The sequence below is a fragment of the Marmota monax genome, unplaced genomic scaffold, assembly GCF_021218885.2.
Source record: "Marmota monax isolate L192 unplaced genomic scaffold, Marmota_monax_Labrador192_F-V1.1 WCK01_AAM20220418_F8-fsc00060, whole genome shotgun sequence".
Lineage (NCBI taxonomy): Eukaryota > Metazoa > Chordata > Mammalia > Rodentia > Sciuridae > Marmota > Marmota monax.
The window spans coordinates 8,979,282-9,004,626 of record NW_026692826.1 but is presented as its reverse complement, the minus strand read 5'-3'; the positions used below and the strand labels follow the sequence as shown (position 1 = coordinate 9,004,626).

At 47.1% G+C, this 25,345-nt stretch overlaps 1 long non-coding RNA gene across 9 annotated transcripts; it reads left to right on the top strand.

Annotated features, from left to right (window-relative positions):
• Nucleotides 1–37: 37 nt before the first annotated feature.
• LOC124095486 (uncharacterized) lies at nt 38–25,337 on the top strand. Of its 9 annotated transcripts, XR_009227124.1 has the most exons (5): nt 38–361; nt 612–760; nt 20,469–20,663; nt 21,241–22,615; nt 22,847–25,337. It is a non-coding gene; the product is annotated as an uncharacterized LOC124095486 (long non-coding RNA). The 9 variants fall into 9 exon arrangements; XR_006852489.2 differs by having other exon boundaries at nt 42–361; nt 21,241–25,337; XR_006852487.2 differs by lacking the exons at nt 20,469–20,663; nt 21,241–22,615; nt 22,847–25,337 and adding exons at nt 3,879–4,019; nt 6,457–6,647 and having other exon boundaries at nt 42–361.
• The last annotated feature ends 8 nt before the right edge of the window (nt 25,338–25,345 follow it).

The following is a 25,345-nucleotide window of genomic DNA, read 5'->3' as shown; positions in this document are numbered from 1 at the left end:
GCGTTGGGCGCGGGCGCGGTGGGGGCGGGGGCGGCGCGGCGCGCATGCGCGGCCCGGCGGGCGGCGGCGTCACCTGCCGGTCCGCGGGCGGCCGGTGTCCGCGCGTGGCCTGTGGGTCCACGGGCCCGGGGCCCTCAGGGTGGCCCTCGGTGGGCACGGGGACCAGGAAGGCCTGTCCTCTCAGCGGGCACGTAGACCTGGGAGGCCGGTCCCTCCTCGGGCAAGGGAACCAGCGAGGCCTGTCTCCTCTGCGGGCACGGGGGACCTTGGAGCTGGACCCTCAGCGGCCACGAGGACCACAGCGGCCTGTGACTCCGGAAACACCGGGACCGTGGGGAGGCCTATCCATCCTTGGCATTGGGTCCGTGGGGTGAACCATCCTGTCGGTGGGTATTGGGGGCCCCAGCTTAGCCCATTCTCAAGCATCAGGGCCCATGGCCTGATCAGGCTCCGAAGTGTAGCCCGCCAGTGGCATCATCCCAGCCCTTTGGCAGCTTGTCCCTAAGGTATTGGAACCCTAGGGAGTCACCACAGGTTGAACCAAGGGTGGTTTATGTTCCAGGCCTTTATCCTGTATTCATTTGGGTTTACATACATTGGTTTGATTCCAGGAACATCTCTGCTGAGCACCTCATCTTCCTGCAGCATTTCTGGATGCCTCAGACAGCGTCATTGCCAAACCATCCTTGCAAGGGCAAAAGCCTTGGAACTTAAATGCATCCAGATGGTGGACCTTGGACCTCGGAGGACATAGCCAGAAGTCAGTGATGTTTCCTTGATACATTAAATGTTAATATGTTAAAACTTAAAGAGTTTCAGATGTGTTCATCCTGCATTTTTTGGTGTGGCCCAGTCATTCCACTAAGTGATGTGCCTGCAGGGCAACAAAGTATTAGGCCAGGTTAAGAGTAAACGATAAGCTGGGTACTGTGGCCTACACCTGTAATCCCAGCGGCTTGGGAGGCTGATACAGGAGGATAGCAAGTTCAAAGCCAGGCTCTGCAAAAGTGAGGTGCTAAGCAATTCAGTGAGCCCCTGTCTCTGAATTTGAAAAATACAAAATAGGGCTGGGGATGTAGCTTAGTGGTCCAGTGCCCCTGAGTTCAATACCCAGTACCCCCCCTCAAAAAAAAAAGTAAATGATAAATGACCAGAGAATAACCATTTGTTCAAGGAAGTCAGAAGCAGTCTAACATGATGTCAGAGGCTCAGCAAAGTTAGTTCAAAGCAATAGACAATGACTACTCTGAGCATACCAAGGTGTTACAGGGGAGTCAGAAGTAAGAACAATCCACTGGCCAGAAACTTGAACTTGGAAGGGCAAAAAAGACAAAACCAATAATAAGTTGTAACGAGATTTTTAAAAGTCCAGAAAGCAGGACTAATTACCACTAGAAAAATAGGAAGGATGCTGTTTTAACTATATCTTAGAAAAAGGTTTGCATTTTAACAGAGTTGGTTAGGAAAGATCTTTTCAGGTGAAGACCAGTCAAGAAGGGAAGCTATATGTCAGCTGCTTTATGTGTGTCCATATATGTTTCCTTATAGTCATACAATTCCTGAAAAACCTCAATTAGATAAGTTTCTCATACTTAAAAAAAAAAAAAAAAACAGCAAGAAACCAGAGGTTATTTCCAAGATCTGCCAGCCAGTGAATGGCAAATGATGATTGTTTTATCAACGTCTGTTTTTGAGTAGTGCTGTGTGCTTTTATGTAAAACATCTCTAATCCTTATAGCAGTTCTGCAAGATGTCCTTTTACAGATGAAGAAATTGAAGTTGAAAGAGGTTAAGTAATTTTCTAAAGACAAATCCAGGGTTCAGAATCTGCTTGCCTCTTCATTCCTTGCTATTTCTAATTGCATCAAAGCAGGAATCTTAGCCGGGTACAGTGGCACACACCTGTAATCCCAACGGCTGGGAAGCTGACGCAGGAGGATCGAGAGATCAAAGCCAGCCTCAGCAAAAGTGTGGTACTAAGCAACTAGTGAGACCCTGTCTCTAAATAAAATACAAAATAGGGGTGGGGATGTGGCTCAGTGATAAGTGCCCCTGAGTTCAATCCCTGGTACCCGCCCCCCTGCAAAAATAAAAGGGGGGGTGGATCTTAAGTTTGGGCAAAATCTGAGTATTATTTCCATATGCATGTTAAGGCTCAAGTAGCATGTAAAGCTGAGAATAAAGGTTAGAGGCAAATCATAAAAACTTGGACATAGGGGCTGGGGATGTGGCTCAAGCGGTAGCGCGCTCTCCTGGCATTCGTGCAGCCCGGGTTCAATCCTCAGCACCACATACAAACAAAGATGTTGTGTCCACCGAAAACTAAAAAATAAATATTAAAAATTCTCTCTCTCTAAAAAAAAAAACTTGGACATATAAATTAAGTTAATTTGCATTATATGTGGCAACCAAGGGTTGCCATGAAGAAATAATCCTACAAACCTGCAAAAGGGGTATGGCTGAAGAAAATGCAAATTCTTGCAAAGCAATTTTACCAAAGTAACTTCAGTAACTACACACAATGGTAACTTGACAGAAATTTGAAGACACTGCTTTTAACACTCATTAGGAAGAAAACACATTATCCAAACCACAGAATTGTCTGATTTTCTGGGTAACGGAATCTTGCAACTAATTATGCTCTCCTCTCTTCTTCAACTAAGGAGCTTGAAATCCAATTTAAATTCACCTTTTGTAACTAGAGGATTTGTTGGATGCATTCTGCTACTTCCTCTGCCTTTGGTTTTTCTGTTTTTTCCTTTCAATATAGTTTCCTCAGCTATTTATTCACCCTGATAGGCATATACTTTTGTAAATTGCTTCAAATTCACAGAACAAAATATGATTTAAATTCAAACACATATAACGCAGCCATGGGGATTATAGGCATGTGCTACTGCACCAGGCTAAGATTCCTGCGTTGATGCAATTAGAAATGGCAAGGAATGAAGAGGCAAGCAGATTCTGAACCCTGGATCTGTCAGAGCAGAGTGAAGGAAAAGCAGAGGCTCAGCATGACAGAATAGGCAGCTCTCCAGTGAGAACACAGGTACCATCTCATTTAAAGACAGTGTTGCTGGCCACAGTAGCCACGCCTGTGATCCCAGCAAAGAGTGAGCCTGAGGCAGGAGGATTGCAAGTTCAGGGCCAGCCTCAGCAGCTTAACAAGGTCCCACACAACTTAGCAAAGTCCTATCTCAAAACAAAAACGGCCGGAGATGTGGCTCAGTGGGTTAGCACCCCTGGATTCAGTTCCCCAGTACCAAAAAAAAGGGCAGTATTGTAAGAACCTCCCACATGGTTTATTTGGCTGGACCAATGTCCAGAAAAAACTGACCCCTGAGGGGCTGGGGATGTAGCTCAAGCAGTAGCACGCTCACCTGGCATGCATGCGGCCCGGGTTCGATCCTCAGCACCACCTACAAACAAAGATGTTGTGTCCGCCAATAACTAAAAAATAAATATTAAAATTCTCTCTCCCTCTCTCTCTCTTTAAAAAAAAAAAAAAAAATGACCCCTGAGCTGCACCCATCATCCATTTCCTCCTCATAACTGTTGCCAGTGGCAACTGAGTGTTTCCTCTGAGCCTTTTCCCTTCTCCACTTGTAGGCCCATTACCTACTGTGGTTGCCACTATCATATCCTAACCTACCACCAGAGGACACTCGAGTCACAGAGGGAAAAGGAAGATGTGTGTGGGTGGGAGAGCTCTTCACTTTGCTCCTTAAGCCTCTGCAGCATGAGAATGTCATTCTGGAGCCACAGGCATTAGTGGCCTGGAAATGAAGGCAACCAGAGAACGCACAGCTCAGATGTGGGTCTGTCACCACTGGAGCCCTGAACCAGGTGGATCCCAATCCTCTCTGTGTACTTTTCAGTTACGTGAGCCAATGAGAGCACGCAAGGAAACCCAGATTAAATTAAGGTCTCTGCCTTTGGCATCCAGTCCTAACTGAAGTTACTTTGGTGAAATTGCTTTGGAAGAATGTGCACCATCCTCAGGCACACCCCTTTTGCAGGTTTGTAGGATTGTTTCTTTGTGGCAACCCTTGGTAGAAGAATGTTGGAAGGGTTTCTCTGTGTTGTGACCCAAGACCTCTTTCCTAAACATCAGATGTATTTCTAACGGCATTCTCAGTATTCCCAATTGCATGTTGCATCAAACAGAACCAGAATAAAGCAGGTGTATTTAGCCCGCCACATCCTTGTTCTTCAAGTTCTCCTATGAAAGGGGATGTGAGTACCACTAACACGCTGCCATCCCACCTCCCAAGACCCAGGAGAGATCCCTTGCCCGGCTGGTTTATTGCAGTATAGCTAGCATTCAATAAACTGCATAAACTCCAAGTGTATGGTTTGACAAGTCCTAACCTGCACAGGGTTAACCATCACCATGTGAAGAGAATACATTTGTCACCCTGAAAGGCCCTCCTGCCTCTGCCACCCTTCCTCCTACCCCCCAAGCAGTTGCTCATGATTCTAGATGAGTTAAAACTCCCTAGTTTAGTATATGCGAAATTGTATGCATGCTCTGTTTTGGGTGAGAGGGGCAGTCACCCCTTCCATTAAGCACAGTTATTTGGAAAATCATCTATGCATTGATTCATAACTCATTCCTTTTGATCATTGGATAATGTCTGGGAATCATTCTTGCTTACCCTTCTTTACTGCAGCCCTCAGTCACTTCACCCACATCCTGTCTGTCTCAATAGTGTGTCTTCTCTCTGCCCGATCAGACTTGCAGCCAGGCACCTGCTTAGCTTCAGTCAGTGTGGCCTCCCGCCGCACAGGGCTTCTGCCTGTGTGCACAAGCCACATGTACTGCCCCCTGCAGGAGTTCCTAGATGTGTTCTTTGTGTGCCTGAAGTAAACCCAATTCAGTTATAATGTAGTATCCTGATATATGACTATATTTTGTTTGCTAGAATTTTGTTGAAAGTTTGTACAGTTGTAATCACAAATGAAACTGGCTTTCACTTTCTTTTTTCTTGGTGTCTTTGTTCTGCTGTCTGGATGATGCTAGCATCATAAAACAAACTAAAAAATGTACCATTACCTTTTACTCTAAGAGTTCTCAAAGATTGGAATTGTACTTCCTTATTTTTTGAGTCACTTCTGAAGTCATATGATACGGGAGGTTTTTCATGGGCACATTTTTAATTACAGATTCAATTTCACAATATTTAATGGACAGTTTTGGTTTTTTTTTTTTAACATGTTAGTGTCAGCACTTTTACAGATGTGTCATTTCATCTGAGTGTTCAAGGGCAGTAGTGTGGCACTCCGGACACTGCCCTTGCTCAGCGCATTTGACCCGTGGGATAAGTACAAACGTCCCCTTCCATCCTGACCTTGTGTTTGCCTTTGTGAGAGCTGATTTCAGGTGTCGACTTGACTGGATTAGAAACACCAGAAACCTGGAAAAGCATGCTTTGGGATGTGTTGTGAGGGTGCTGCAGAGGTGGTCAGCATCTGAGTCTTCATGGACTCATGGGGAGACCACCCTCAGTTTAGGTGGGCACTATCCAGTCACCCAAGGCCCAGGAGAGAAAGAAACAGAAGGCAAATCGGTACTTTGCCCAGTGAGCTGGGCATGCAGGTCTTTTGCCCCACACATCAGATATCCCGGCTTCCTGGTCCTGGGACTCCAGGCCTGGCACCAGCAGCCCTTCCCCAGTTCCCAGGACCATTGGCTCCCCTGGTCTGGAGGCCTTCAGACTTGGACCAAGCCAGGTAATCAGTGAGCACCCCAGGGTCTGCACTATAATGGCATGAGCCGGTTCCCACATAAATCCCCTCTCGTGTGTGTATGTACCTATATGTATAGATGTCCTATTGGTTTCGTCTCTTGGGAGAACCCAGATTAATGCAACCTTTTTGTCTCTTCTTGAAAGGTCTTGGAGGAGGCTCAATTTTATCAGTCTTTTGGAATAACCCGTTTTAGTCTTTGTTGAAAACATTTTTTTATTTCTTTAATTTTTGCTCTTTTTTCTCCGTCCCTCTCTTCTCTTCCTCCTTCCATTCCTTCCTCTCTACTTTTTATTACCATCTATCTTTGTCCTTTTTCTACTACTGTAACAGAATACCTGAGACTGGGTGACTTACAGTGAACAGAAACTTACATTACTCGTGGTCCTGGAGTTTGGGAAAGCTGACAGACCAGTACTGGCATCCATGGAGCCTTTGTGCTGCATCATTCAGGGCCAGAGGCTGAGGGCAAGGGAGAGCGAGCCAGAGCATCAGGGCCAGACTCTTCTCCAGTGCATGACCTTTGGGGACACATTGATACCACAGAACCAGCCATATCCAGAATGTCACTTTGTTTTGCCATTTTTTTCTCTGACTCATGGGCTCTTCAGAAGTACATTTTTTAGCTTCCAAACATGGGGGCGTCATGATTATTTTACCAACTTGCTCATCCTGGGATAAGATCACTCTGTACTGTTGCCCTTCCAGTGCTCCGTACCAGTGGCACATCGGGCCTTCGCCCCGGTGCCCTTACAGTCCTTCATACCAGACAAGAGCTTCGGAGATGGGCATGGTGATAGCTGTCCAGCAGTGTGAATGACTTCAAAATGTCAGAATGGTGAATTTTGTGTTATGTTGGTTTTACTATAATTTTTAAAAATAATAAAAATAAAGTACAATGTTTGAAGTCTTCTTTCCTAGGGGGCAGACATCAATTTGATCTCCTGTTAACAAAGTTCATTTTCAGATCTATAGATGAGAATTATTGGCACTGCCGTCAATTTTATACCTTTTGATTTCTATGAACGGAGACATAAATATCCTCATCAACAGAAAGAATAGTACTTTACTGGCACCCCAGGCCAGAGGCCCTGCTGGAGCGCCCATGAACTAGATTTGGTCACCCGCCCACATCAGAAATAAGAGAAAGCAACACAAAAAGGGAAGTGAATTTTATCCCAGTTAGGCCAAAACCAGGAAGGCAGCTACTCTACCTCTGCCCATCCTATGATAATGGTGCAGTGTATAGGAACAAAATCCGGGAAACAAATGTGCATATGCAGCCAGACCCTGCTGCCAGAGATTTCACAATTCCAGTTTTTCAACCCTCCTTGGGGCCTGCCCAGGCTCTGGGGCCAGTTCCTCCGTTTCCAGCCTCAGTATGAGGAAACTCGGTTGCAGAAAACAATTATCAGGAAATAGGGGAGGCTGGGGCTTCTAATTTTAAAGGGGCTGTCACAAAAGAAGCAAATGTCTTGAAATTTGGTAAGTCCTGGAATGTCTGGCTCTGCACAGGAAGGGCCCCCAGATATGTCTTGTCGAGAGGGCCTTTCTCCACTGGCAAGCTTCTAGCTGCTGCTCTGCCTGCCTTTCCGTCTGCCAAAATGGAAGTGTCAGTGGAGGCTGACTCCCTTCTACAGCATGTGAAAAATAGTCTGCTTTTCTTGATTGGTGTTTCTTTCCACACATGCTAAAGGCTACTGAATTGCAACCCTGGCAGTGGATGGACCTCATGGGTTAGTGGCACAGTTGGAGAGCTGGAGGCTGGTGTGAGGGCTGCAGGGCTAGATCAAGGTCACAACAAACATCAGTGGTGTCACTGAGCTTGCAGGTAACTCATGGATGCTACTGTCATTGCTGGGCTCTGGGAGGAAGCCAGCAGCTTCTCCAGTCCCTCTGGTGTGGGGTAAGGTGACTGGTGATGGACAGACATGAGAGTGAGGCTTCCTTTTGGTGTTTATCAGGTGACAAAAACTGTCAAGTTAAAAATCACTAATCTCGGGCTGGGGTTGTGGCTCAGCTGCAGAGTGCTCACCTAGCACGCGCAAGGCCCTGGGTTCGATCCTCAGCACCACATAAAAATAAGTAAATAAAATAAAGATATTGTGCCCAACTACAACTAAAAAAATGAATATAAAAAAATCACTAGCCTCCAAGGAATAATAACGAATCATCTTAAAATACAGTTGGCTGAGTTTGCTGTCAATACTAAAAGTCTTTTCTAAAATACAGAATAATGATCTGGATGAAAGAGTTTCTAACATCACTAGAGATTTTTTTTCTAGAAACTTAAATGTAATTAATCTCATGGAAATATAATTTTCTGGGACACCAGTGAAAACTTGCACTACACAGTGGAGACTCATTGAAACAGGATTAAGATAAAAAATGCCACATAGAAGGTTTTGAGTTTGAGTATGTTATCTAAGCACACTAACCCTGTTTGTCCAAAAAGTAGAATAATACTTGCCTTACAGGGTCAATGTCAGTATGAGAAAAATGAAAGTACATTTGGGCTCCAAAGGACTTAACATGGTAATCTTCGTGAAATTCAAGAGAGCTACAAAAACCAGCATTTTCATTTTTCCTTTCTCAGACTTATTTTTGCTGTTAAAGAAAATTAATGAAACTTGTTAAAAGACAAAGTTTTATTGGGAGCAGGGCATGGCTTTTTTTCAAGATGTAGGGACTACTTCCTTGGGATTTTGCAGCAAAACAGAGAAATTGGGCTCAACACCAAATACAAGGAAAGTGGGTTTCTAGTCAGGAAGCAAGGTGGGGATCAGTGGATGGACTAACAGGAATGTCAAACTAGTGGGGCTTTGGCTAAACCAACCTAATGATAATTGCTGGGGACAGGCTAGGTGATCAGACCTCAAGTGGGGAGCCGGTAGACATGGAGGATAAGGAACCTGCTCAATATAAGGATAATCAGATTTGGGGCAGGGGGCTGGATCCTGGATAAACTGAATCAGCAGAAACAATATGAAGTCCAAACATTAAGTGTTGAGAGCCACAGTTTAGTCAGAATGATGCCTGGCATTTTTGCCAGAGGGAATGGTTGAAAGGTGACCCTGCTCTGGGATTAGGGCGGATCCTGCTGCCTAAGGCGCCTGCTACTTCGGAGTTCCCCTTGAGTTGAGTTCGTTGAGTTCTCCCTGGGTTCTGAGAGAATTGGCGCACGGAGCCCGGTGGAGGCAGTGTGTTCCCGGGAAGTGTGTGTAGAGTGCTGGTGAGAGTTCGGGAATAAAGGTTGCTGTTTGAATCCACAAGGCTGTGTGGCAACTCGGTTCTTTGTGTCCAGCCAGACTGCGGCAATTAAGCCTTGGTTGAAAAAGTGCGCAGAGCCGAGTGTGGTGGTACATGCTTGTAGTCCCAGTGACTTGGGAGGCTGAGGAAGAAAATCATAAGATCAAGGCCAGCCTCAGCAACTTAGCAAGACCCTGTCTCAAAAAGGATGGAGGATATAGCTCAGTGTAATCACCCCTGGGTTCAAGCTCCAGTGCCAAGAGAAAATGTGCTCAGAGGCGCCTGAGTGGAGCTTGGCCAGAGAAAATCAAAATCATGGTCATCACTAGTGAGTATCCTTGGGGTCAGTGCTCAGCTCTAACGGGAAGCCCGCAGTGAACAAGGGTGGAAAATAAGTGCTGTCTCTCCCTCATAACTCAGAACTCAGCCATTATATCATTCCTGTGTAGTACTGGGGTTGAACTCCAGGCCCCATGCATGCTAGGCAGGCACCTCACCACTGTAACTCAATCATCTTAACAAACTGCCACTGAAAAGACACTGAAGTACCAGTCGTCCTCTCCTTAAACTGCGCTCGGTGGGGGCTGAGCAGGGCTGTCTGGTTGAGGTTAATTTAACGCGTTCCATGGACTCTTCTGTGATTTTAATGGAAACCATCTGATCTAAGAAACTTGAGGAGTTTTTGTGGAAAGGTTGACGTGGCATACAAATGCTGCCGTCCAGAGGAAAGCAAGTGAGCTGAGGGCCAGGTCCTGGGCAGTCCTAAGGGCCTGGGCTGAACTTGAGGGTGGAAAAGCCAGGGCAGGGCAGAAGGCTGATTAAAGCATAATGGTTTTGAAAATAAAGGCCCGCAGAGACTGGTAGGAGCCCACCTGCCAACACGCTGGGAGCTGCAGAGATAAGCTGATCCTCCTTCCTAGGTCCAGGCCAAACGCCTCAGTGAAATTCTGTTCCGGTAACTTTTTGAGGATGTCAAATTAATGGAATGTACTGGGCTTTAAGGAAAAAAAAAATGTTTTTAGGTTTTCAAAATTCAGCACCCCCAAGACTGCTCAGGGTCTGCCTGCCATGGTAAATTACTCTGCAAAGCCCACCTCCTCCTGGTCACAGAGACTGGCGTTTCTCAGTCACCTGGAGGCTGACTACAGGAGGAGGCTGGTCAGCACTGGAAGGAGTCCCTGCTCTCCACAGCAGACAGGACCCTGGGGTCACTGATTTTCTCCACAGTGATGCACAGAATGCATGGCAGCTAGGGAAGGGCACTCGTGAGGCCACAGCCAAACCCACCTGCAGCCAGTGGGCAGCCAAGGGCGCAACTGTCCAGCCTGCTCATTCTGAACATAGCCGTCTCCGCTTCCACCAGGGCCTAGCTGCTCTGATAGCCCTGCTCCTTTCAGGCCAGAGTGGGATCCCTGTGCCTGCTGGTCTAAGTTCCTGAAAGATCTTAGATTGTTTACTATTTCAACCTAACATGTTTTCAGTACCCAACCTCAAGCTCTGCTTTAGTAGCTAGAACATTCATGACAACTTCTCTCTCCTCCAGAGGTGAGAGGAATTCATTTTAACAATTTTTCATAGAAACAAAGTATGGAAAATGCCTGAGATCCAGCACTGAGCTTTGTATCCTATAGATAACTGAGTTTGCATTCTATAGCCTTCAAGGATCTGTCTGAAAGTCAAATTGAATTGGGGGTAGGTGGTTTTGGGGCCTGAACCCAGGGTGCTTTACTCCAAGCAATATCCTGAGTCCTTGTTTATTTTTTTTATTTTTAGACAGGGTCTCAATAAATTGCTGAGGTTGACCTTGAACTTGCCATCCTCCTGCCTCCACCTCCTGAGTTGCTGAGATTACAGACATGTACCAATATACCTGGTGTTAAATTGAATGCTTAAGGAATAGGTTTGCCTGAGGAGCCAAGGCTACAAGCTTTGAAAGCCTCAGCCACGGTGATCTGGGTCCTCCTGCCGAGATGGCCCACTTTCACTTCTGCACTCCCCAGCAGGCATCCGAGCCTCAGCACTGCTTCTTACCGCCCCATCCCTCGCCCCAGCGGCCAGCGGCGCCTCCTCCCTCTACCACAGCTCCTCTGAAGTGGTGGGATTTTCCTTTCATTTTTTTCCTTTTAGTTTTTCATCAGACAAAACCCAGCCCTGACTACAGTGTTTGATGCAGTGAGCGGAGGCCCTGGACCTAGCCTCTCCTTACTGTCATTTTACGCAAGGACATGTGAACAGGGGGGTGAGCAAGGAAGGACATGGGGCACCACACTGCAGTGAGGGTAGGAGTGGGTGTCAGAGATAAACTAGCAAAGACCTACCCAGAGGGAGCTGACACCCCTGAAAGGCCGGCAGAGGTGGCCCGCTCCTCCAGGGAAGCTAGCTGTGGCACCTTCCCGAGGCCACCTGCAGCAACTAACTTGAGGTTTGTGTAGTCAGCCTGTTGTGTTACTCAACGATAGATACCAGCACCTGTCCGAAAATTAAGTTGAAATTTTAAAGTGTGTGTTTACATAAGGAGCCAAAAGAGAAGGAAGGCAGGGTTCAAAAATCTGAGGCATCAAACCTGGGGAACTGGCCAGCTGAGGCAGCGGGGAGGCATGATCAGCTTTTCTCGAATGTAGTCAGTGGTTCTTAACTCAGAAGGCCTTTGCCTCTCAGGGGACACACATCCAGAGACACTTCAGGTGGTCACAGCCTGGAGGGAGGTGCTGCTGGCAAGTGGAGGGCGACCAGAGATGCTGTTAAACATCCCACAGTGTGTAAGGTAGCCGGCCCCCACAGATGAGCAGGTCCCAATGTTGAGGGAGGTGACTGAAGAGCTCTGTGGAGTGACTGGTTAAGAGAACAAGATGGGTTCAGGCAAAATAAAATCCTGAAATTGTTTGGGGAAAGAAATCTATTAGTATGTCGAAGGCTTGAAAAGCCTGGTAGCAAATAACCCTGCTTAAATGGGTTTGGTCTGGCTTTCCAAACCCTTTCCGTGGTGCTGCAAGCAGGTGCCACCAGGTTTGCTAGAGAACCTGCCTTGGGTGGAAGGGGCATGGGTCTGTTTCCCACTCCTCTTCCTGGAGTCCCACAGCAGGCCCACAGTCTGGATGAGATCCTTGTTTTACCTGGAGCAGCCATCTGTCAGTCAGGGGGTGAAGTAGCACTGGCTGGCCAGCTAACCAGAGATCGACTGAGCCTGGGTGTGAGCCACCAGCAGGCCAGGTGGGAGAAGCCAGCAGGCACCTGTGGGCCAGAGGCATGCTCCTGAAGACGCCCGACAGTGCTGCATGTCACTGTGCCTGTGGCTGTGCTGAGCAGTGTGGCTGCTGGGGAAAGCCTGCAGGAAGGACCTTCAACTCACTGAAGTCAACTACCACATGTGGCAGCCAGGAGTCTGCTCTCGGTCTGCCTGGCCTACCTTACCACAGTGTCTGTTATAAAAAGGTAATGATGCTTTGTTTATGGATAAGAGCAAAGTCTGCCTAGACAGCCCTGGGCCTGCCACACTGCAGAAGAGAGCTGGAGTGTTACTCTCTGGTGCCTTTCTCTCCTGAGAAGAGCACCCAGTGGTAGGAAGACTACCCTCCATCCCACCCAGCTCTCCCACTCTCTTTCTGCTCTGCTTTCAAAGAAACATACTAAACAACTTCTTGGTGCTGTGTCCTGCAATTCCAAAAATGGGAGAGGTCCCGGCAGCAGTGTCGTGTGGCACAATGAGCCCTCGAGGAGTGTGGGCAGTAAAAGTTCAGCCTTTTATCATGAGCACAGAGCTTTGCATCAGAGTTGAGAGCAGCTAGTCCTAAGGGTTCTAGTGAAGGAGCCTTCTAGAAGGTTTCTTAGGTCTTGCCCAAACTTTAAAATCAAATCAGTAGCCTATAAACCCTGGAGTGTACAGATAAGTGTACCTCGAAATTGTTCTGGGGGGGGCAGGTCCTTCTCCTTTGCAGCTCTTGGAAGCTACCTCCTCATTGCAGCTCCGTATCTTATTGTAATACATACTATGATAGGTTTTGAGTGGCTAAAAAGTAATTCAAATCACATAGTAATTTTTAAAAAGTGTAAACACATTTTTCAGCTGATCTTGACTCTTGAGTATGGATGGATGAGCACCATGTCCCATGACTGGCGGTAGACAGCAGTGCCCAGGAGTCCTCTTAGGCCAGCAGTGTGTATAGGGGTGGTAGACGAGGGGCTCATGCCCGCCGTGTCCAGGTTTATTTCAACGGCAGTTGATATGCACAAAAGTGCAAATGTATAAGGGTCTGTATTCCTTCTCTTACTGAACTTAAAGTGGAAAAGCATAAAACATCCATATTTAATTAATAAGCACTAAGCTGTTTTACCTTAAAAAAAAATCCACCAAGTGTCAAACCAAGAGATTCAGGGTCATAGAGGGAGCCCTGTGGGAATTTAGCTGCATGCAGTGACAGCATATCACAGTGTGTGCCTGTGAAACGGCTCACTGCTGTCCAGAAGTTTCCTGTGTCCTGCAGGTGCCCTCTTGGCTGGGTCCTCATCCTGTCCCTACTCCTCAGTACCCAGCAGGCCACTTCTCTCCGAGGATCCGCTTTTCCACGTTTCCCCATTTTTGTGGTAGTACTTTCCATGTCACCCTCTGTCCTTTGACATCTATGTTTCATGTTGCATAAACTTCCAAGCCCCTGACTGCACCTAAGCTGCTGCTAACAATGTATTGTCCATTTTCATTTAAAAATTCATGTTGAAAGTGAAACAGGGCTGAAGGTTGGTGATGATACTGCATAGCTGCACATAATTGCATTTAAAAGGATCCAGTTCATCCGCATGTCCTATGTACAACTCACATCAACAGCTGAGGGGTGGAGGACACTTCAGAAAGCCCCACTGTGTTCTGGTATGTGACAATTTTGGCCAATATGCATCTGTAATTTATGTCATTTTTAGAATATGAGATTCAAGAGCCATATTGGACATTCAGTAATTAATATTCAGTAATATTCACTTGGTACAGTAAAGGCAAATAATAAAATAAGCATTTAAAATCTTTGTTCCCTCAATTTATAATATTTTTAAAATCTCAAAGAAAAGGTTAAATTATTTAAAATACATTTAAGAGTTTTAAAAAATATTTTTAAATTAGCACTCTGGGTTGGTATCCAACAATTTCAATAACAATTTTAATTGGCATTTTATTTCAGTAAAAAGAAAGTACCTTTCTACAGGGTTATTATGTATAAAAGTGATAAATAATTATACTCACAGTTTTCTAAATGAATCTTGTAGAAGGGGCTCATTTGGGGTTGGGGTGCGGCTCAATGGAGAGTAGCTTCCCTTGCATGTTCGAGGCCCTGGAATTGATGCCCAACACTGCAAAGCGTCAGGAGGCTCATTTTTGCTATGAATATAATTTTCATTGATGTTTCCCTTAAAGAAAAATACTTTCTTCATTGAAACAGCCTCCTAGACGTCACTTATTTTACATTGGCAATTATGTCACGATCCTTATGAGTACTGCCATTTATTACTGTCTTGATACCTTGGAGGTATTTGGTGATTTCTTAAAATTTCTCAAGCTCTTGATAATGAACCTGAAAGGAGGAAAGGTTTAATTTATATTGGAACCTGAGTCTAGGTGTTAAGACCTCTGAGATTAAGTGCCTACGGTTTAATCTCCGTGATTCATAGACATCCCCCAATAAAACCCTGCACGGAGGTTTAGCGATTCCCTGGCACTCTTACGGCAGCTTGGCCTCCACTGATTCCCAGCACCGGCTCCAGGACCCCCGCCCGCGCCCACCACCCCCAGAGGTAGAGCCCGCCCCCGCCCCAACCCCCTCTTAGGGAGAGGATCCCTGGCCCAGCCCACCCCAGCCCAGGGAGAGCCCTGCAGCCCGGTCCACCTCGGGAGGGAGAGACCCCCGCCAGCCCTGGAGCGAGGCTCCACAGCCGGAGCCCACTCCAGGAGGGGAAGGCCCCCAACCTTGGCCCCCTCCCACGGGAGATTCCTCCCACCCCTGCATCCCCCTTTGCAGGAGAGCCCCCCACAACCCAAGACCCCAGCCGGAGCCTCCCCACGGGGCCGAGAGCCCACCTCTCCAGAGACTGTGGGAACGACCCGCAGGAGGGGGTGCCTGATGGGGGTCGCACCCGGTGATCAGCAAGGTCTCCCCTGTGTCCTCTCGCCTGGTCCCCATGGCTGCACCCACTTGCTCCCGAGCAGAGGGCCCGCCCTCTTTACCTAGAGCACCCTCCCAACTTTTCTCAGGTGCTGGTTGAAGACAGCAGAACCAGCTCAGAAACGTTTCATCCACACGGAGCCAGATGCCCCTGGTCTCCGAAAGCCCCCAGTTCTGACTTCCGCTTTCCTTCTCTGCCTGTCCTTCCGGGCCCACGGAGGGAGTACCTCATCTTTAATGCATGACTGCTGTCACCTCCCTGCCCAAAGCCTGGTGAGCAGACCCTTCCATAAATCTGTTTCTGACAGCTGGTCCTTGTCCCCAATGCCAATCTAATAAGGAAGGAAAAAGGGTTTATTGCTTTGCTAGCAAAGGAGAAACACAGGGACTCCTGTCCCAGAGGCTGTGATTCTGCTCATCAGCAGGAACAGGGGGCTTTTAAAGGGGTTGACTCAAAGGCTACATTCCACATGCTCTCTGTTGGAGCTGTAATTTCACTTGTTAATCTGGGAGATTACATTTTTGAGAGTTTCTGGTGCTGTCCCCAAGTCTGGACTACTTTGTTTCTGTGGTGGGTGTGTGCTCAAGGACAGGTGACTCTGCCTAGGATGGGCAAAAAGGCAATCCCTGAGATTAGGGAGGAGGGGAAAAGAGGAAAATACAGAGACATGTCCATTTTAAAAATAAGTTGCAGTGGCAGAGCAAGGGCTACTATATTCAAAGCATAAAATGGATCACTATTCCAAATTCTCTTCAGGTAGATCCTTCCGGAACCCTGAACAACAGCCAGGCCCCAATGTCACCCCTGCCTGGGATACTTTTTTAAATATCTTTTTTTATAAGAGAGAGAGAGAGAGAGAGAGAGAGAGAGGGAGAGAGAAATTTTTTTTTAATATTTATTTTTCAGTTTTTGGCGGACACAACATCTTTGTTTGTATGTGGTGCTGAGGATCCAACCTGGGCCCCATGCACGCCAGGCGAGTGCGCTACCGCTTGAGCCACATCCCCAGCCCCCTGCCTGGGATATTTCCTGAGTGCTCTCCTGACAGGTAAGGTAGACACCTTAGGTGGTGTCTACCACCCAACTCCTTCCTGACCAGTCTCCCAGAAGCCTGGCTCCTGGGCCCCTCCTCCTGCCCTCACCTGAACCTCAGTGATTTTCTAGACCCTCTTTAGTGGAGGGCGTGAGGTTCATTGGAGGGCTGCCTTTTCTGTCTTTTTTTATTTTTGTGCTGGGGATTGAACCCAGGGGCACTTAACCACTGAGCCACCTCCCCAGCCCTTTTATTTTTTATTTTGAGACAGGGGTCTCACTAAGTTGTGAGGTTGGCTTTGAATTCACGATCTTGCCTCAGCCTCCTGAGTTTCTGGAATTACAGGTATGCACTACCATGCGCAGCAGCTTTGTCTTTCATTTCTTAATTGCTATTTTTTGTTTTAAAAGTGAATTCCTAATGAATGCAAAACAGCTCAAAACATGCCCTTCCTGGCACCACCACCAGGAGAGATGCTATTGTGTTAGGCCACGTCCTGTATGCCACATAAATGCTTCTCCCCAGACCACCCTCCATGTCTCCAGGAGTCCTTCCCACATGCTGCTCCTCTGGAGTGCTGCTCTCCTGCCTGGCCTTTCCTCTGTGGCTTAGAGTTGATTCAGATATTCTTAAATCAATGCATCATTGCTCCTGTATTTGAACTTTCATTAAAGTTCATATGATTTCTTTTGTATTGTGCTTTTTTGCTCAGTGTTGTGTGTATGAGATTCATTGATGCTGAAGCATGTGGCCATGGTTTGCTTATTTTCATTGTTGACTATATCATAATTTATTTATTTTTATGGGCCTATGGGTTATATCCATCAACTTTTTTTCATTATGACATAATGCAGAGTTTTATTATACTTGTCTTCTGATTTTAAAAGCACAGTGTGAAAATATCACAGCTATTACATTATTTCATGATTTCTGTTTGTCCCACATTAGAAATTTATTCTCCCTTACATTCTTGTCTTCTTTTGATTGGACTTTGTTTTGTCATTTTGCTTTTCCCCCTTCACTAGTTTGAAGGGCACCTTACAAGCTTCACGGAGAAGCTTCTTCATGCTCTGGAGAGTCTGGTGTTAATTGATCTCTTTTACCCTTCCTGGGTTTTGCTGGGCTCTTGCTGTCCTGTTTTAACCCTGTGGCTCTGAACTGCAGAAGGGGGTGCTTTACATAGCCTCATTGATTTCGGTTGGACTCCTGGTTTGCTGGGGTGCTTGTTCTCCACTCCTATTGATCTGACTCTGCCTGGGATCATTTCCTGCCACGCCCTAAACATTTCTGAGGAGTTCTCTTGGAGAGGCTATCTGGTGGCAGAACTGTAATTTTTTTTGTTTACCTGAATATGTCTTCACTTGGCTTAAAGTATTTTTCTGGCGTTAGTATTCAAGTTTACAGACTTTTTCTTTCAACCCACTGATGACATCCTACTTGTACTTGGCTCCTGCTGCAGATGGTTGTCAGCAATCAGGTCTGTTCCCTTGGAGACCTCCTCCCTCCTCCCTCCCGCCCTTGGTGACCAGCAGATTGCTGGTGTGCCTGATTGGGGCTTAAATCCTTCCTGCTCTCGGGGATTCCTTGGCAGTTCTCAGAATTCGTTCTCAGGAATCCCTCTTAGAAATAGTTTCTGCACATCTCTCTTGGCACCTTCCTCCCTCTTTCTTCTGGAATTGGCCCATATAGGATAGGCCTTCGCCTTAGTCTCCATACTCCTAATTCTTATTTCTCTCTTTCTCTCTCTACATTATGGTAAGTTTCTATAGAAGTGTTCATTAATTTTGTCTTCTGTAGTATCTAGTTAAATATATCCATTAAATTTGATAATTCAAATATTTTTCTTTTTTAATCTGATTCTTTTCAAATATACTTGATCAATTTTTTAGATTTCTATTTATAAAACTATCAAGCATACAAAAAAAGTTAGAAAAACAATAGAATGGACCCCTAGATCCAACAGTTCTTGATATTTTTGCCATACTTGCTTTATCTACTCATTGTTCTATGGATTATTTTGTTGAACTATTTAAAATAAATCCCAGACATCATATCATCCTTGTTGGGTGTGTGGGAGACCTTGCCTTTTGGTTTTATTTCCCCCATCAGGTTTGGCCCCGCTGAAGTTAAGTTTCCATCTCGTGAGAATAACATCACCTCACGTAATCCTCTACCCCTCCCCTTCCTTTCGGAAGGGCACCAAGACCAAGGGCGCCAAAGTCAAAAGTTTTCTCGACCAATCCCCAGGAGACATGTCCCCTTGCCGTTCCTAGTCACCCTGCCAATCAGCACCTGCCATGTCACCTGAGCAACCCTTCTTGAGCTGAGGCTTGCAGGCTCCCTCTCTCTGCTCTCTCCCTCTCCTTTCTTCCCCTTCGGGCAGCGCCCACCCCCCAATAAAATATCTTGGTTGAATTTCTGTCTCGGGTGAGTCACTCGCCTTTCAATCTTGCTCCTTCAGTATGAATTTCCTAACACTGGAATTTTGTTTCACTTTTACAACACTATTACTTTAAAACATACCAATAAACTCCTAATATTATTAATATCTAGCCCACATTTGGTTTTTTCTATGGTCTCTACCATGTCTCATTTTTCCAGTTAGAATCCATGAAGGGTTTCTTCTTTAAATTGTTTTCAATCTTATTTTATTTTTAGCAGCTTCCGTGAGCTGTCATTGACCTACATTCATCCGCACATACCGAGGGCAGTTCAGGTGTCAGCACGGGTATACAGACGTGAGACCGTCGCCCGCCAAGGTCTGCACGTCTCCTGCCACCCACAGATATTCTCTCCTCCTGCTGTCCTCCTCCCTCCTGCACCCTGCTCTGCAGTCCAGGAGACCACTCATCTTCTTTCAGTCAGCACAGATTAGATTTCATCTAGCATTTTATACAAGTGGGAGGATACACTATATATCTTGTTTGTCTGATTTCTTTCACCCTGAAAAATTATTTTCAGACTCATCCGTGTTGTTGTGTGAATCGATATCTCATTCCGTGTTGCTACAGAAGAGGTGTGTGCACCCCATGATTTGCATATCCACCCACATGCTGATGAACACAGGCTGTATTCAGGCTTCGGCAATTGTAGATAGGTCCCAGAAGAGGGTGAGCCCACGAGGCACCTGAGTGCCCACTCAAGTATGCCCTCACCCTCAGACCTTCCTAAGTGCAGTGACCCTCTGGCCCTAGCCAGGCACCAGCCCTGACTACAGATGAAGCTGCTGTGAACACCTGTGCTGAGTCCCTGTGGGGATGGGTGCTCTGTTTCTCTTAGGTAAATTCCTAGGAGAGTGGCTAGTCATGTGGAAGGCATGTTTGGTTCCAAGAAGACATGAAACTGTTGTGCATTTCCACCAGTGATGGGTGACAAGCCACTCCACAGCCTCTCCAACTCCTAGCCTTTTGCATTTGGCCATTCCCGCAGGTGTGCTTTTCTTTCTTGGGTAACAATCTTTCTCTGAGTACCTTTTTGTTTGCTTGCCTGCCATTTATGCATCCTCCTTGATGCAGGATCCATCCAAACCCTCGGCCAGGTTCCATTGGCTTGTCATCTTATTATCCAGTGGCAGAGTTGCTCAGATACACCAGACAGATGTCCTGTGTCAGGAGTGTGGGCAGGAGGTGAGCACAGCGCCCTCCTGAGCAGACCCCAGGGCCTGGGTATCCTCTGAGTGAGGTCACTGGGGGCTGCTGATGAGCACCTGACCCTCTCTGTACCACCGAGCCACCTGTGCCCAGCTGAGAGGAGGCAGACTCCCCGCCACAGCCTCCCACCCGACCAGCAGAAAGCTGAGCAGTATGAAGAATGCTGAAGCAGGGTTGGGGACAGTGTGCAGTTCAACCACTTCACACAAAGAGGACTTAAACATCTGCAGAAATACAGTCCTCACTTGCTTAAACTATTTAAAATAATGGGTTTAATCCTGAAAAAAATGCTAAAGAAGGAATAGATATAATTTCAAAATTCTGAATAAAATTTCATATCATTAACAACATAAAAACAACACACAAAAACAACTTGAGACCTAGAAGGTAATGTGGTGTTTTCCTGGAATCACATGGCTTGCCTCTTGCACGTGGTGCCCTTGAGCATGCCTTGGAAGATCCCCCAGAGCAGTTTTCCAGGCCTGCCAACCTCCGGCTCCAAATGTGCCATCTTAATTCATTTGGGGGCACTGCAAAACTTCATTGTGAAATTTCAAATAATGTGCAATTTCAAATGATATTTATCTCTTCCTAGTAAAATGTTTTACCATGTTAACATTTGATTCTCACATCATTTGAGGCAGACAGAGGGGGGTTGTCCAGTTTTACCCACAAGGATGCTGAGACCCAAAGTGTTCGGAGACATTCTTGCTCGGATTCCTGGGAACCGGCCGCAGTGCAGTTCTCCTGAGGCCTTCCGTCTGCTGCCCCCTGCTGGTCGTCATGGGCTGGGCATTGGCTTTATGCCCACAGCCTGAACAGCTCCTTGGAGCCCTCAGGTATCCTTCCTGTGTGTTTCCTTTATGCACCTCACCAAGGACTGGGCAGAAGTGGCTGCCTCCACTACGGCCACAGCTAGACGCAGCGGAGACAGGGCAGCTCCTGCTTTACCCAGGGCTCATCCTCCTGCATCAGCAGTTCAGCACTGGTCTCCTGATTCATTGCTTTGGGCTTCCAGGGGGTGGGACACTATGTCATGTCAAGTTGTGGTTTAGGTGGGAGGTGTCCCCCAAAATCTCATGTATGAAATAATGCAAGAAAGTTTAGAGGTGAGATGATGGGTTATGAGAGTCTAAACCAATCAGTGCATTGATTCCCTGATGGGATTAACTGGATGGTAGCTGTAGGCAGGTGGGGTGTGGCTTGGGGATAGGTTCCTGGATATATCATCCCTGTGAGCCACACTCAGTCTCTCTGCTTCCTGGTGCCATGTCCCCAGCTGCTGTCCTTTGCAACGCCCGCTGCCATGGTGCTCTGCCTGACCTCAGGCCCACAGCCAGGACCTGGCTGTCTATGGACTGAACCTCAGAAACTGTGAGCCAAGTAAACTTTCCATCCCTAAATTGTTCTTTTCAGGTCTTTGTTCACAGTGAGGAGAGAGCTGACTGAAACTGGTCATAAGCAGAACTGCCCACCGTGTGAGTCCCAGGACCCTGAAGACCACGTCCACAGGAAGAAACGACCAACATTCCCTTCTAACGAGGGGAAGAGTAACTCCACAATCACCAGGTGATGAAGCTGCAAACCTGCAGGGACTAGCACGCAAATTTGATGCGATGTCAAAAACAGTGCTTTGTGTGTTGGGTCTTCTTTCCAAACCCTGCAGTAAAAGTCTAATCAAAACAAAATCACCAGACAATCCCAATCAAGGGACTGTCTACAAAATATCTGGCCAGCCCTCCTTCAAGTCAGGGAGAAGCCAGGGAGAAGCCAGGGAGACGTGGTGGCTAAATGCAGGGCAGGGTCCTGGATGAGCTCCTGCAGAGGACCTGAGGCATCAGCCAGAGACTGAGGGCTTCAGCTGATACGGATGCATTGAAATCGGCTCCTATGTTGTCACAAATGTGCCATCTAATATGAGACACTAATGAGGGGAAATGGGCACAGGCTCTGCAGCCACGCTCTGTGTCACCTGCACGGTTGTACACACCCAAATTGCTCTAAAATAAAGAGGCTAATAAAGATAAAACACATCCTTTCTGGCACTTCTGTCTAGAAATTTCTGAACTTCAGCCAACCTCCATATTAATGAGATAAAATGTAGATTTGTGTTGTTTAATTACACGCAATAAATCTTCTGAGTTTTGCCGCAGTCTGGCTGGGCACAAATCACGAGCCACTTAAGAGGAACAAACTTTATTTCTGAACTCCACCAGCACACTCCACACACGCTCCCCAGGAACTCTCCCGAACGCCACGCGGCTCCTCCAGGAACCACCAACTGGAAATCCCTGCTCTGGTATTTCCCCAACCAATGCGAACTCTTCAGGAATCCCCGCGAGAGCTCAACCGGATCTCAGCGGGAACTCCGCGAGAATTCAAAAGTCGTCATCTTAATGGCTCGCTGGCGTCACCTCTCAACCACTACTTCTGGCAAAAATGCCATGCGTCATCCCGACTCGGCTGTGGCCCTCAAAAGAGTTTCTGTTTCCATAAAACATTCGGGTGTTTTGCAGTATGAACTTGAGTGACATTTTGAAAATATGATTTATGTGTGTATTTCCATGAAAGTAAGCAAGAACAGTGGTGCCCTTGAGCATGCCTTGGAAGGTCCCCCAGAGCAGTTTTCCAGGCCTGCCAACCTCCAGCTCCCAAAGATTGGTCTGTTCTTAGGAAGCTGTTTTTATCTGGTGTGGGCACGGAAGTCGGATAATTTTTCTGAGTAAATGAAACAGACACATTCTCACATCTGGAGTCAGGAAACTGTCATCTATACAAATTCTCTCTGAAGGTGAGAGGCCTCATGTGGCCTAAGTCTTTCCTCTGGCCAATTACCTGCCCTGCCCAGGTGGGATGGTGAGGCTGCGCCGTGGGCCACTCTCCCTCCACGCACCCCTCACCTGCACTTCGATCCAGTAGAATCATAGGAAGCAGAAGGTTCTACAGCCAGCACGGGGGAGGCACAGGGGTTCTCTGATGCTCAAGAAAGCGGGCTGATCTTCTCCTGTACACTTTCTCGTAGATGCTGACAGTTAACTGCCACTCACAGAAACACAGAGGCAAGCCATGTGATTCCAGGAAAAGACCACATTACTGAAAGTGAAGGGGCTGCGCTCTGAGGCCCCCACACAGCTGACACCTTGTCAACCTCTGTGGCGCCACCATGAACACGGAGCATGGTTTCTCCCAGGAAGCCACTGGAGAGGGGGTGTTAGGTTTTAGATATGAGGTGTTCCCCCAAAACTCATGTGGGAGACAATGCAAGAAAGTTTAGAGGTTGGGTCATGAGAGCCTCAACCCAATCAGTGTGTTAGTCCTCAGATAGAGGTTAACCGGGTGGTAGCTGTAGGCAGGTAGTGTGTGGCTGGAGGAGAGACTTGGAGGTTTGCAGTTCTTGTCCTTGTTGAGCCGAGCTCTCTCTGACTCCTGGGGCCATGTGCTGAGCCTCTCCCCTCCACCACAGCCTCCCCAGGGCGCTCTGCCTCACCTCACCCTGTTGCCAATCCAGAGCAGCGCAGCCAGCCATCTGTGGACTGAGACCTCGGAAACCAGGAGCTCCAAATAACCTTTTCTCCTCTAATTGTTCTTGTCAGGTCTTTTGGGCCCAGCCATGAAAACGCCAATTAAACTAGAAATTGGTACTGAAAAGTAGGTTCATTGCTGTGACTAAACGTATAGCGTCTTGACTTAACATCTGAGCAGCCAGCTTAGATGTTGACCACCATCTTACAAAATGAGCTTCACTTTCCTGTACTTCCTCTTACCCCAACTCCCCACCCCCATTAGTGACCTACCCCATGGTACCATAGCCCTAAGCCAGTCCCAGAAGGACACAACCCCTCAACCCTTGACTCTGGAAAGCCCCACGGTGCCACGGACCTAAGCCCATCCCCTGCTATTGCCACCCGCCTAGCTCTGAGGAAAGCACCCCAGCCTATCCCATGGTGCCTCAGCTGCAGCTCCCTTCTCCACAAAAGCTGACACCGGAACCACTCGGGCCTCGGGCCTCTCTACAGAGGGATGGCCTTTAAAATTCCATGTGGCTCTCTGCCTGGTCTCCGTCCTTCAATTCTCGCTCGCCCCCGTCTCTCGCTTTCTCACTTTTCTTTCAAAACTGACCGTATGGTTTAGAAGCTTTTGGAGTTTTTGGAATTTATGGCAGGATTTTGGAAATTTTAGCAGTGCAAACCGGAAAGGCTTTAGAGTGTTGTAAGCTGATGTTAACGGAATGGGCGATTCTGGTGGGAGTTAGAAGACTAGATTGCCAACAGGACTGTGCCCAGTAAAGATTGGGATCATGTGGTTTTGTTACTGAAAGTTCTGTCCTTGTCCCTGTTGCCAATCCAATAACAAGAACATGGTTTTGAGAAAGAGAAAAAAGAGGTTTATTGCTTTGCTAGCAAAGGAGAAAGAAACACAGGGGACTCCTGTCCCAGAGGCTGTGATTCTGCCCATCAGCAGGGACAGGGGGCTGTTAAAGAGGTGACTCAAAATCTACATTCCAAGTGCTCTCTGTTGGAGTTGCAATTCACTTGTTAATTTGGGAGGTAGTTTCTGAGAGCTTCTGGTGCTGTCCCCAAGGTCTGGATTACTTGGGTGAGTGCTCAGGGACAGATAACTCTGCCTAGAATGGGGAAGAAAGGTAATCCCGTTTTCCTGAGATTAGGGAGGGGGAGAGATTAGGGAGGAGAGAGGAGGAGAAAGAAATGTGTCCGTTTTAAACACAAATCACAGTGGCAGAGCAGCAAAGCATAAAGTGGCCGCGACTGCAGTTTCAGAGGAGAGGGACAACTCTCCTGGAAACTGACTACAGTCGATTCATGTTGTGTTCCAAGAGGTTTGTCTGTGTTCTGCCCTTGTGCTGAGATTTCCTGTGAGGCTGAATTTAAAGGTGATGGACTTCTTAATCTGGCAAAAGAAAATTTTAGGCAGCAAAGCATTCAGGTGGTGGCATGGATATTGCTGGCAGCTTTTAGCCAAGTTTACTTTGATAATCAGGAGCAGAAAGCAAAGCAGAAAGATATGAAAAACTTGCAGTGTGGCCAGAAAACTGTGAATAAACCAAGGGCTAAGGAAGCTGTGATTGTTAAAGATAATACAGCCACTACAGAGATGCTGCTAAAGACTTTGACCAGAGAGAGTAGGAAATACGGCTTGAGGGCATCTCCGGAATTGGCAAGACCACATCTCAGGCTCAAGGGTGTAAAAGGAAAGATTTTTTTGAGAAGAGACCAGTGGGGTACAACCACTGGCACAGAGGGGCCTAGGAAGCTATTTCACCAGGCTCAGATGTCCAGCACTCAGAGGCTCCTGCAGCCATGGTCCTCGAGGCTTGGCTACTGCTCGAGATGGTGGCAGACTTTGGTGTCACCTGTTAGTTGAAGAGCAGGCTGAACAAATGTTAGCTGCAGGGTGGGCTGAACACTCGACCCTCACCCGTCTGGCTCCTAATCACTTGTTTGCCTCAAATCTGAACACTCAACCCTACTCAAGGCTGAACACTTAACCCCCACTTGTCATG